The 13,678-nt window shown below is 31.2% G+C and overlaps 2 pseudogenes; both read right to left on the bottom strand.

Moving 5' to 3' along the window:
- LOC144255796 (transcriptional repressor protein YY1 pseudogene) overlaps positions 1-11,334 on the bottom strand; it is a 115,221-nt pseudogene extending 103,887 nt beyond the window's left edge.
- LOC144256020 (ruvB-like 1) overlaps positions 1-13,678 on the bottom strand; it is a 211,303-nt pseudogene that overhangs the window by 117,447 nt on the left and 80,178 nt on the right.

Below are 13,678 nucleotides of genomic sequence, written 5' to 3'. Positions count from 1 at the left end.
GGAAAGCATATATCAATATATTATAATACCAATATAATTTTAAAGCTTAAATATTTTCAACATATTTGTGACTTTATTTACACAGAAGCATATAAACATAGAGTACAAATTTCTAGTTTTTTTGTATCTCCTCCTCTTATTCCTTCCCCAACTTCTACTTTTTTCATATCAACACATGGATAGGCACAAAACATTTTTCTTTTCTCCTAGAAATTATACATTTATAAGCAAGAAAATTAAATACAGGAGAGTAATTTGCTCCACACCAAAACCAAATCACATAAATGTCTACCTTTGTTTAAATATCCATGTTAAAAAATGAGATGGAGTACTTTGTACTGACTTATTACATATTTTGGCAGGCAAATACATTTATAGCTTCACCTGATTTCTCTCCAACTCTTTTACTATATCCTAAGAAACATAAATTTTTACTCTCAGTAGGCAATTGCACAAATTTAAAGGAACTCTTTTGTTCTTCTGCTTGTATCTACCTGAAATGTAGGTGGGTTAGGGAATATCAATTTTTTTGAAAGAAAGCATTTTTTTGCATAAAATCTAGCATTATTTTTTTCAATATTCCTGTTAGCCATGACAAAAAGAAAAAAAAAGTAATAGCACTTTCAGGAACTATTCAACTTCCAAAATTAATAACATTTCAGGGAATGTTATCAGTATAACATTTTTATTTTGGAGTGTGAGAATCATAACTTGTTACTAGTGTACTAAAAGTAATTTCTTGTAGCTCAGATGTTAAAACTAGCAGAGAAAGGATGAAGGCTGGACTTGGGTCTTAGAATTTTAGCCCAGTGCTTTGACCACAGGCCACAAAGACCACATCACACGGTGGCCCCCCAGCTTTGCCAAAATACTCAGTGAAAAGTAGCATAAACATGTAAAACACATTATCATTGCTATGAGTCAATATGTAACTTATTCAAAATGATAAATATACATTAAAATAAGCAACTCTACTAACTACAAATATATTACAAACAGCTATCTCGCAAATAAAGAAATTTTCACCTGGTATACAGTTGAGATGAAGAAACATTGGCAAGATTTTGTTTATGGGTTTAGGCTTTATTTCTAAATTATTGATTTAATTATGAACAATAATCTACTTTTACCATTGGAAAACAAACTTACAGGGAAAAAAGCCCAACATTTCTTATTAAACTCCATAAAAGTAAATCATTTAGGGGCTGGGGATGTGGCTCAAGCGGTAGCGCGCTCGTCTGGCATGCGTGCGGCCCGGGTTCGATCCTCAGCACCACATACCAACAAAGATGTTGTGTCTGCCGAGAACTAAAAAATAAATACTAAAAAAAAAAGTAAATCATTTAATATGATGAGCTATTATATTTATTTAAAGGGCAATGTCTACCTCCAAACCTTGATTATATTTGCAAATGTTCTGATCCTCTGTTGACAAGAAACAGAATTAAAGAATGAATAGGATGGAAAATGAAAACAATGCCAAGCAGAAGTCCATCTACAAGGCTATGAGGAGGGCAGCTGAGTCACATGTAAGAAAAGCACAGTAAACATGGTAAGGTTTTAATATGATCTGATGATAAAATCGAATCAGAAAGAAAAAATTTTCTCAGGTTTATGCTAGAATCATTTATAACCTTTATAACTCCTCTACTATAAGCAAATGATCTTGTAAAAATATATCAGCAAGAGGGATAAAAAGGTGATATAAACTACATTAGTGAAAGTTTGTTAGCAAAACTTCATTGTTTCCAGGACAACTTTGGAAGAGTTTAGTTAACTCAGAAACGTCTATTTCATGATCTTTAGTTAAAAAAATAGACTTTCTAATATCCTCCTCACTTCCAGTACATTATATCTAACAAAAATTTTCACTGAATATAAATACTAGGTTAGGGTTCCTGAATGCTCTACAGATCCCCTGCAATGGAATCTACAGAAAGGGAGGAGGACATTCCTGTAGAAAAAAAAAAATGTATATTGATGGGCTTCATCCAAATCTAATGAATCAAAAAAATGGGGGCAGGGACCACTGGACAATGTACTTAAATGAACCCCCAGATGATTTGTAAGGAAACTAAACCTTAAAAATCACCTTCCTGGAGTCAAAACTTCCATGTTTGTTCAAATTTGGACTCCCATAAACATAATGATAGTTACTCTGGAGGTGAGAGTTACACATTTAATAAATTAGTAAGTCTGTGAATGGATGAATGAGTGAGTGAGTGAGTGAATGAATAGAACAATTGAGAGCTGTCAGAAAACTACAACTTATTTGGTTCTCAATGGGAAAAACATTCCCACTCTTCACCCTCTTCTCAAACCCCAAAGAGGTCATGGTTATTAGAAAATGTAAGATGCAGTATTACCAGTATTATATGTTAGTATGAACTAGTGCAATTTACTGAGCAGGTGCATTATACTTGCTTAATGAATGTGTTTGAATGGATTTTCTCAAATGTCATCATTGGATTATGGCAAGGCAAGCACAGGGCCATGTTCAGCTCCTCAAAGGCCACACGTCAACCTGCATTCACTTGGCATTTGTGCAGGCAGAGATGGCACCAAAAACAGCTGAAGTTAGGATTCAGAAACATAAGTGAAAACTCTGTAGTGAGGAACATTTCACAGGACTGTTACTGTAAAACACCGGCTTACCAGGATAAAACACTATTTAGCATGTGAAAGATATTTTCATACATCTTCATAAAGTCCTATTTTTTTCAACTATGCAGATTGATTTAGTGAAAAGTAAAAAAAAAAAATACATGTGTAGATTTTCAATAATCTAGTTAACTGTGGTCATAGACAGTCACAATAATTACTGGAATTTTTTAGAATATCATATATTTCAAGATGAGACCTACTCAGATGGAGGTAATTGGGAAGATAAGACATTTGAAAACAAAAATATATTTTCACTCCAAAAGAAATTCACACATAGGACCAGTTTAGACATTTGGAATTTTAAAAATGTGTTAATAAAATATATATTAAAAGATTTGAATTAGTTTTATCAAAAAAGATACTGTTTCTCAGATGATGAAAATAATTGGCAAGTTTTGTGGCCACTCTTTTGTGAATGCATATTCAAGTATTCAACTTCGATAATTTTAACATTTCCATTCAGAGATGATGAGAAAGTTGTCAATGATATTGTCATATATAAAAATCTAAACAAATGCCTATAATTTATACAATCACTTTAAACAATTCAGTAAGATCCATATAATATCTTTAATAACTGTTGAATTTGATGTTAATTTGCAAACAATTACTGAATTAATTACACTTCCTTTGCACATTTTCAACCAAGAAAAAATATAATAAAACTAGGACTTTGCACCATTTCAAATGTCTCTTATATTAAAATTCAGATTTGTCTAAATTATATGAAAAACATTAACATAGCTAAACAAATCATCTTGAAATACAACATCACCTTTTTATTAAATATGTAAAAAGGGCAAGTTTATTTCAAAAGAAACAAAACCCTAACAATATTTAACACTGTTTTTTAATTTGGTTGAGATTTCCTTATACAGTGTATTAATGTAGAACCATCATAATTGTGCTACTTCAAATATGTACATATGTATCAATATAATTGGAAAGCAAATATCAATATAATATTATAATATCAATATAATTTATCAATATAATTGGAAAGCATATATCAATATATTATAATACCAATATAATTTTAAAGCTTAAATATTTTCAACATATTTGTGACTTTATTTACACAGAAGCATATAAACATAGAGTACAAATTTCTAGTTTTTTTGTATCTCCTCCTCTTATTCCTTCCCCAACTTCTACTTTTTTCATATCAACACATGGATAGGCACAAAACATTTTTCTTTTCTCCTAGAAATTATACATTTATAAGCAAGAAAATTAAATACAGGAGAGTAATTTGCTCCACACCAAAACCAAATCACATAAATGTCTACCTTTGTTTAAATATCCATGTTAAAAAATGAGATGGAGTACTTTGTACTGACTTATTACATATTTTGGCAGGCAAATACATTTATAGCTTCACCTGATTTCTCTCCAACTCTTTTACTATATCCTAAGAAACATAAATTTTTACTCTCAGTAGGCAATTGCACAAATTTAAAGGAACTCTTTTGTTCTTCTGCTTGTATCTACCTGAAATGTAGGTGGGTTAGGGAATATCAATTTTTTTGAAAGAAAGCATTTTTTTGCATAAAATCTAGCATTATTTTTTTCAATATTCCTGTTAGCCATGACAAAAAGAAAAAAAAAGTAATAGCACTTTCAGGAACTATTCAACTTCCAAAATTAATAACATTTCAGGGAATGTTATCAGTATAACATTTTTATTTTGGAGTATGAGAATCATAACTTGTTACTAGTGTACTAAAAGTAATTTCTTGTAGCTCAGATGTTAAAACTAGCAGAGAAAGGATGAAGGCTGGACTTGGGTCTTAGAATTTTAGCCCAGTGCTTTGACCACAGGCCACAAAGACCACATCACACGGTGGCCCCCCAGCTTTGCCAAAATACTCAGTGAAAAGTAGCATAAACATGTAAAACACATTATCATTGCTATGAGTCAATATGTAACTTATTCAAAATGATAAATATACATTAAAATAAGCAACTCTACTAACTACAAATATATTACAAACAGCTATCTCGCAAATAAAGAAATTTTCACCTGGTATACAGTTGAGATGAAGAAACATTGGCAAGATTTTGTTTATGGGCTTAGGCTTTATTTCTAAATTATTGATTTAATTATGAACAATAATCTACTTTTACCATTGGAAAACAAACTTACAGGGAAAAAAGCCCAACATTTCTTATTAAACTCCATAAAAGTAAATCATTTAGGGGCTGGGGATGTGGCTCAAGCGGTAGCGCGCTCGTCTGGCATGCGTGCGGCCCGGGTTCGATCCTCAGCACCACATACCAACAAAGATGTTGTGTCTGCCGAGAACTAAAAAATAAATACTAAAAAAAAAAGTAAATCATTTAATATGATGAGCTATTATATTTATTTAAAGGGCAATGTCTACCTCCAAACCTTGATTATATTTGCAAATGTTCTGATCCTCTGTTGACAAGAAACAGAATTAAAGAATGAATAGGATGGAAAATGAAAACAATGCCAAGCAGAAGTCCATCTACAAGGCTATGAGGAGGGCAGCTGAGTCACATGTAAGAAAAGCACAGTAAACATGGTAAGGTTTTAATATGATCTGATGATAAAATCGAATCAGAAAGAAAAAAATTTCTCAGGTTTATGCTAGAATCATTTATAACCTTTATAACTCCTCTACTATAAGCAAATGATCTTGTAAAAATATATCAGCAAGAGGGATAAAAAGGTGATATAAACTACATTAGTGAAAGTTTGTTAGCAAAACTTCATTGTTTCCAGGACAACTTTGGAAGAGTTTAGTTAACTCAGAAACGTCTATTTCATGATCTTTAGTTAAAAAAATAGACTTTCTAATATCCTCCTCACTTCCAGTACATTATATCTAACAAAAATTTTCACTGAATATAAATACTAGGTTAGGGTTCCTGAATGCTCTACAGATCCCCTGCAATGGAATCTACAGAAAGGGAGGAGGGCATTCCTGTAGGAAAAAAAAATGTATATTGATGGGCTTCATCCAAATCTAATGAATCAAAAAAATGGGGGCAGGGACCACTGGACAATGTACTTAAATGAACCCCCAGATGATTTGTAAGGAAACTAAACCTTAAAAATCACCTTCCTGGAGTCAAAACTTCCATGTTTGTTCAAATTTGGACTCCCATAAACATAATGATAGTTACTCTGGAGGTGAGAGTTACACATTTAATAAATTAGTAAGTCTGTGAATGGATGAATGAGTGAGTGAGTGAGTGAATGAATAGAACAATTGAGAGCTGTCAGAAAACTACAACTTATTTGGTTCTCAATGGGAAAAACATTCCCACTCTTCACCCTCTTCTCAAACCCCAAAGAGGTCATGGTTATTAGAAAATGTAAGATGCAGTATTACCAGTATTATATGTTAGTATGAACTAGTGCAATTTACTGAGCAGGTGCATTATACTTGCTTAATGAATGTGTTTGAATGGATTTTCTCAAATGTCATCATTGGATTATGGCAAGGCAAGCACAGGGCCATGTTCAGCTCCTCAAAGGCCACACGTCAACCTGCATTCACTTGGCATTTGTGCAGGCAGAGATGGCACCAAAAACAGCTGAAGTTAGGATTCAGAAACATAAGTGAAAACTCTGTAGTGAGGAACATTTCACAGGACTGTTACTGTAAAACACCGGCTTACCAGGATAAAACACTATTTAGCATGTGAAAGATATTTTCATACATCTTCATAAAGTCCTATTTTTTTCAACTATGCAGATTGATTTAGTGAAAAGTAAAAAAAAAAAATACATGTGTAGATTTTCAATAATCTAGTTAACTGTGGTCATAGACAGTCACAATAATTACTGGAATTTTTTAGAATATCATATATTTCAAGATGAGACCTACTCAGATGGAGGTAATTGGGAAGTTATTTTAATCAGTATCTGAGATTTAGAGCACTAACTTCAGTGGTTCTTAAAAATTTTTATATCTTAAAACAACACATGTCAGGGTATGTTATTCTCCACTATGTACTAATTCTATATTAAATTATTTTTGTATTGTATTGAATAACTTTACATATAGTTTTTAAGCAACCTTATGGACAATATTGAAGGATACACATATTTAAGTTTTCAAAATCTTTAGACTTTTGTCAAGAATCTTTTAATCCTCATTTTAAAGTGACAACGTTTTTGTCATCCCGAGAGTTCTATTCATCAATACTCAAAAGAAAAAAAAAATGACAAAAGTGCATTTGTATGATACTCTGTATTTCAGAGTGTTCTATATACCTTAAATTATAGACAGATAGATAGATAGATATGTAGATAGATACATAGATAGATAGATACATAGATAGATAGATAGATAGATAGATAGATAGATACATACATACATACATACTTACATACCTACATACATACATACATAATTTTTCAGAAAACATTTAGGGTCCCCTTCCTTTTTATATTTTGACATCATTGAGAAAAAGCATTTATTTTTCACTAGGTGAAACATGTGTTCTTAATTTGCAAGGATGGGGAGCTTTTTGTTTTAAGGGGTCTTTGATTTTAAAAAACAACAGTGAATATTCTTTTTCTAGAAGGTTGATCAGGATGTAAAACAATTTGCCAAAAGAATGCCTTAAGGTAATGAGTCCCTCTAACAAATTAAGTTTTTATTTTACAAAATTTGGCATGATATTGAGGTTACAGAAATTCAATGAGGACATTCAGCAAAATAATCAGTATAATTATAAACTGTTCATGATTACTCATTTTAAAACAAGTGATATCTGTTTGTAATAATTTTATTTGGGTTGGCAATATAATTTTAGTTTTATATAATTATGATCTAAGGATGGAAAGCATAAAGCATGACTAATGTTTTTATTTTTAAGCATCTCTGGAATGTGACTTTTAGATATATGCCTCAGCACCAATTATAAGAAAGCCTAAAAATTTTTACAAGTAATATTTCATACTAAAATCTGTAGAAAGCTAGTTGTATCTGTCAAATATAATTCTGAGGATTTAAAAAATGAATAAAAATCAGAATAAATCACATGGAAAAAAATCAAACACATAATAGCTATTTGAGTTTCAACTAGAATAAGATGATAAATTCATGCAATGTAATAAAAATGGGCTCATATTTACAAACTGAAAAATCTTTTAAACTAATGAAGCCCCTCAAAATTTTTTAAATCTTACAGAGAACACTTATTCTTAAAAAATTTTAAAAAATTCTTAAAAAATTCTTTTGTACTATGCATTTATAGAATAAATATAATTTTTATAAATTACTTTTTTTCTATCATGACACCTTTTCACCATATTTTCAAAAAAACTGATTTCAATACATCTTTTTTTAAAAAAAAAAAATTGGTACCAGGCATTGAACCCAGAGGCACTTAACCACTGAGCCACATCCCTAGCCCTTTCTATTTTTTTATATTTTGAGATAAGGTCTCACTAAGTTGCTTAGGGTATTTCTAAGTTGCTGAGGATGTCTTTGAACTTGTGATTGTCCTACCTCAGTCTCCTGAATCACTGGGATTATGGGCATGCACCACCATGCCTGTCTAGATTTTTATAATTTTTAAGAAAAATTCTTAGTAAAATATTTTACTCATTGTGGCCATTAATTGCCAACATAAATATTTAAGAATGTTTTGCATTTGTGTTTGAGAACTACATGGTTTGAGGTTACATGTCAGATATATCATTCAATGTCTCATAATTACAGAATCAATTTCCAAGGTGTTTAAAACTGTTGTGTATTAAAATTCTACAAGTTTGGCTATTTTATTACCTGATAGGTAGCATTAATATTATATTAACCTACTTTTGTACTATGCATTTATAGACAGTATTTAAAACAATCTTACAGAGAACACTTATTCTATTTTAAAAATTATAGATGCCATATATAATATTTTCATATACCTAAAACAGTTAAAAAAAGAAATCCACATATATACAATTAAACAACTGAGTAATTAACTATTAATCAATAATATATTAACAATGCTAGATATTTTCATGGCTGAAACAAGAATCACCAGTTTTACTAATATCTACTAGTACAAGTAAAAAATGTTTCCCTTTATGTCAACCTATTTTATTGAGGAATAATCATTGTTTATATTAATATTAAGTAATAATTATACCTTTCACTTATGCATTACCTCATAAGGTTTACAGAGTGCTTCCCATGCATGATAAATAAAATTTTAGCCAGTTATATCCTGATATACATAACAAGTTAAACCCTAAAAAACACATAAGTTTTAGCATTCTCATTCTACAACATATCATAGATTCAAAAAGATATTTGAAATACCAAATGTCTCTCTTGCATCTTACAATAGTCCTATGCCCTAAAATTTGATATCACATAAATTTTCAAGAACTTAACATTTGTATTTTGCCCGTTACTCTACAAACAGTTTCAAAACTAAGAAAATGTACATGGTACTATTTGTAGAATAGTCCAGTGGACTTAGAACATTCGATGTTATCACAGGGAAACTTTATAACTTAGAAACCAACATTGTTCTTCCACCACTAACCTCTGTTGAGATGTGTGGGATTACAAAGAGAAAGTCCAAACTGAAATATTAAACTTGGTCAGTACACAGACTAAAATGTCTAAATGAAAAAATAATGAATTAACAAAGGACAATTATGAATTGCTTATCATTACATATTCTCCAAAACCCAATCCTCTAGTTGGAAAACAAGAAATGTCATAACAGAGCAGCTGAGATGTAGGGGATACCAGCACTGAGAAGAAACCTGTGTCTCATTCAAGAATCCCTTGGTCTCATCCCCCCTCACTGTTACTGACCAAAACAGAGAACCAGTCACAGAAGAGCCCATATCTCTGTGAACAAACCTACAGGAGTAATGACAACATGACACGGACTAATCTTATTCCTACTTGTCCTTCAGGACTAACCAGGGGCATCAGCATGTCTAAGACACATTCTCTGATCACTGTTCCTCACTTCTGGATTAAATGTCACCTTTATATGCAAGTGGGTGCTTAGCCCAATTATTGCAGGTAGAAAACACCACAAGAGTGATGTATTTACATTTTTATTTTGAGTGCTTTGAGTGCAAAGTTCCTGCAAACAGACAATTATTATTTTATTTTTATATCCCCGGGACCAAGCCCAGCCTAGGACATAAGTGCTCAGTAAATGTTTATTGAATGTTGAATGGAAGTTGAATGCAGATACTGTGACTACATCTGGCACATCTACCACACTAATGATTTAGAGGTGAGGAGAAAGACTTAGTTGCTTTAAAAATGCAAAAAAGAAAAAGAAAGATTATTAATTGCATGTAGTAAAAATGCCACTATACAGTCTCCCTAATGGTGGAACTAATGCAGTTATTATACCAGGAACCATTTTGAACCCGCCATTATTGACTATGTAATACCTCTGAAGTCTAAATATGAAGACATGCATCATTTATTATAATGAAAGTACTTTACTACCATTGACACTTTAAATCAAGAAATGTGATTTAGAAAAAACTATTTTTGGAACATTTCTTTTTCCCCCTGGGATTCCATATTTTATATGTAAAACTTATGTGAAGTTTTCAAAGTATTACCTTATTTTTCTCTTTCCAGTTAAATATAGTAGTATCTTGTCACAAAAAGTTCAGAAATTGTTTTAAATATTTATATGGACAAACTGATATCACTGAATTAAAAACACATTGTGTTACAGATGGCTAACTCTCTAAAATAAAATTTCATTTTCTTCCTTTGAAAAAATGATTTTCCAAAGTGAGGATCAATTTAAAAACTACCTATATGTTGGGGAGTTAGGGGTGTATTTCAGTGGTACAGCATTTGCCTAGCATGCACAAGGCCCTGGGTTCAATCCCTTGTGCCACAATAAATGAATAAATAAGAGAAATGTATACAGGAGCAAAACATACATATGCTTCACTAAGACATATAAAAAGATATTCTATATATACAAGATTAATAGTTTTCATGAAAGTAATGACCCTGAAGAGACTTTAAAAACTTTGCAAATGTTCCTGTCATTTATAGAACACATAAAACACTAATTTACTAACTGCCTGTTTCAACTTTATTCTATTTTTTTCTAAAGCATCCTCAAAATAACAGAGGGACATCTTGAGATGAGGACTGAAATGTGTACTTTGGATATATATTAAGGATAATAGGTGTGATCAAGGGAATTATAATCAGAGAATAATGCAGACAGACTTAAATTTTTATCACACTTGCACACACAATAAAGCTTGATTATGTATCGGAAAGCAAAGTGCTGCATATACAAAGCACAAAATACAGTCTAATAAATATTTCACATGCTTAGTTGATTTCAATTTGGTTTTTACATTTAACTTCATGAAAGTCTAATCTAAAGAATATGTTTAAATGTTCCCTTTTTCCTATGACAAATTATTCAAAACTTTGTTAAAAACCTCTTAACCACTGTATACTTTACAAGAGGAAAAAAAACAGAGATAAATTATTAATTTTTAAAGTTACCCAGCAACTCCATTGCATCATCTTCGTTGTCAATGTCGTCTTCTGTTACAGATGGGGTAGGGCTGTGGATGGACTCAAAGGAATCCTGAGAAAACATGGTTGCCAGAAGTTTCTTATGCTGCTGTTGCTGCTGTTTTAATCCTTTAGTCTTGGGCTCCATCTTCATGCTGAAGAAATATTTACCATTTATTAGTTGAGGTGAGTAAAGAGAATTTACAATTTTTTCATTCATGTATTCTGTTAGGCAAATTGATGGACAGATAACTAATATTTTCCCCAAAGATAACAGTCATAGAATCTCTCTGAGACAATGTGTGGTAATTCACTAACAAATTCCCAAGTGAGTGTGGGAAACCTGAAAACTCCAACACTCACTTAAAAGAGGAGGCCCTATGTTCTGCACCTACCAACTGTTTCCATGTGAGAATTAATCGATTTTCTGATATTTTAAAAGAAATAAAAAGTCCAGGTAATTATTTGCTGATTTATAAAACACATGATTGTCAAACAAAATGTAAGCCATTGGATAAGTATTTTAACCTGCTACACTAAGATTCAAAAATTAAAAATAACTGCTTTAATTTCTTTTGAGTGTGTGTATACAGTTGTCCCAGCACCATTTATTTGAAAACACTACCCTCTCCTCCAATCATCTTGCAATAATTAGAGTGCTTTCAAGTCCACCTCTTTGCATAATTTCCTAGTTGACTGTTCTTTCTATTTATATATACAAGTGTGTCCTCAAAGTCAGGAGACTGTTGTGTAAGTATCAACATTTACCACTTTGAGTGAAGTGTGGACACCTTACTTCTGCTTCAATTCCTTTACCTTTCTTACTTTTAAATACTATTATTTTGAATGTCCCATAGCATTGTAATTTTTGTTTCAAAAACCACTATATAAAATCCCTTGTATATAATCATATTTCTCCTATTTATTCTTCCTTCCCAATGTTCCAAGATTCTCTTTTCTTCATTTCCTGTTTGAAAAACTTCCTTCCTTCCCTCATGTCCTGAGCTTTCTTTCTCCACCACCCACTTCCACCTTGATGTTCTACTTTACCTAGGGCCAAGAACTTTGGAGTCAGCTAACAATGGACTGAACCTCTGAAACCATGAGACACAATAGGTTTTTCCTCCTCTATGTTGCTCTTGTCATGTCGTTAGGTCATAGTGATGCAAAATCTCTTTAACATTTGTTGTACTTGGAATCAATCTCAGGACCTCATGAATGCTATGAAAGTGCACTACCAATGAGTTGTAACTCTGATTTCTTAACTAAAGTAGACACCACTTTAACCAATCAATCAAACTGAGTGTCACCAATTATGGAGCAAGGTGACATTATATACCTCCTGATATGATACCATGAGGAAATACATAATAAAACTATAGAATTTATTCTAAAAATGTTTAATCAAGAAATAATTTGAGAAATACAGATATGGGAACATTTTTCAAAATAACTAACATGTAAGTAGTCTTCAAAATCTCAATTTCATGAAGGAAAACAATGCCAGAAGACTGTTCTAGATTTCAGAAGACTAAAGAGACATGACAATTAAATTCTACACACAATGTTTATTGGACACTAGCTAAAAAGTAATAAATAAATATACAAACAAAAGCCCATAAAAGATCTTACTGGGAAAATTTGAAAATGATATAAAATTATTATTAATATAAAAAATTTATAGCATCATTGTTAAATATTTTGATATAATCATTATATTATAGCTATACAAGAATATATCCTCATTCTTAGGAAATGCATTCCAAAGACTTAGGGAATTGATAAGTGATAATATCTACAACTTGTTTTTAAATGGCTCAGCAATCAAAGATTGCAAAATGCTAATGAATATGAGTGGAATGTATGTGAGTATTAATAATGACTACTCTTAAATTTTCTATGGTTAGAAAATTTTCAATGTAAAACATTGAAGAGAAAAACATATGAAAACACACACATGAATATTTGTTTCATATCTGTCTTCTATTCCAATTAGGTTCCCCAACAAATAAAGGATTATTGCTTATATAAAAATGTACCCCTTTTAAAATAATTTTTAAAATATCTTAATTACTACCCATTTAACTTTAAATAATTAAAGAAAATTAGCTTTACTCAACAGTAGTATGGTTAAAACATAATTGTACATTTGTCAATTGATGGAAGAAGTTTCTTTAGTCCCAATTTATTGTCATGGCATTGGTATCTGCATCATTTCTGTATGTCTTTTAACTGAGAAGTAATGTAATGATTTGAAAGTCTACCATGACCAGTTTTATTCACTAAGAAGTAATACAAAAAATCACACAATTTTAGTTTTGATTTCACAGTTAATAGATCTAACATGTAAATTGTAATTTACATCTGAAATTATTTTAAGTCAAATTATTTTAAAATAACAGTATTCATGGGTTACTGTGGCCCAATTAGCTTTGGATTAGGACAGTGGATATACATATTATTTTGAACCAAATCTATTTTCAACATGAATAACATTG

Source organism: Urocitellus parryii, chromosome 7, assembly GCF_045843805.1.
Source record: "Urocitellus parryii isolate mUroPar1 chromosome 7, mUroPar1.hap1, whole genome shotgun sequence".
NCBI lineage: Eukaryota > Metazoa > Chordata > Mammalia > Rodentia > Sciuridae > Urocitellus > Urocitellus parryii.
The sequence above is the reverse complement of the archived record's forward strand: the minus strand, read 5'-3'. Positions and strand labels throughout refer to the sequence as shown.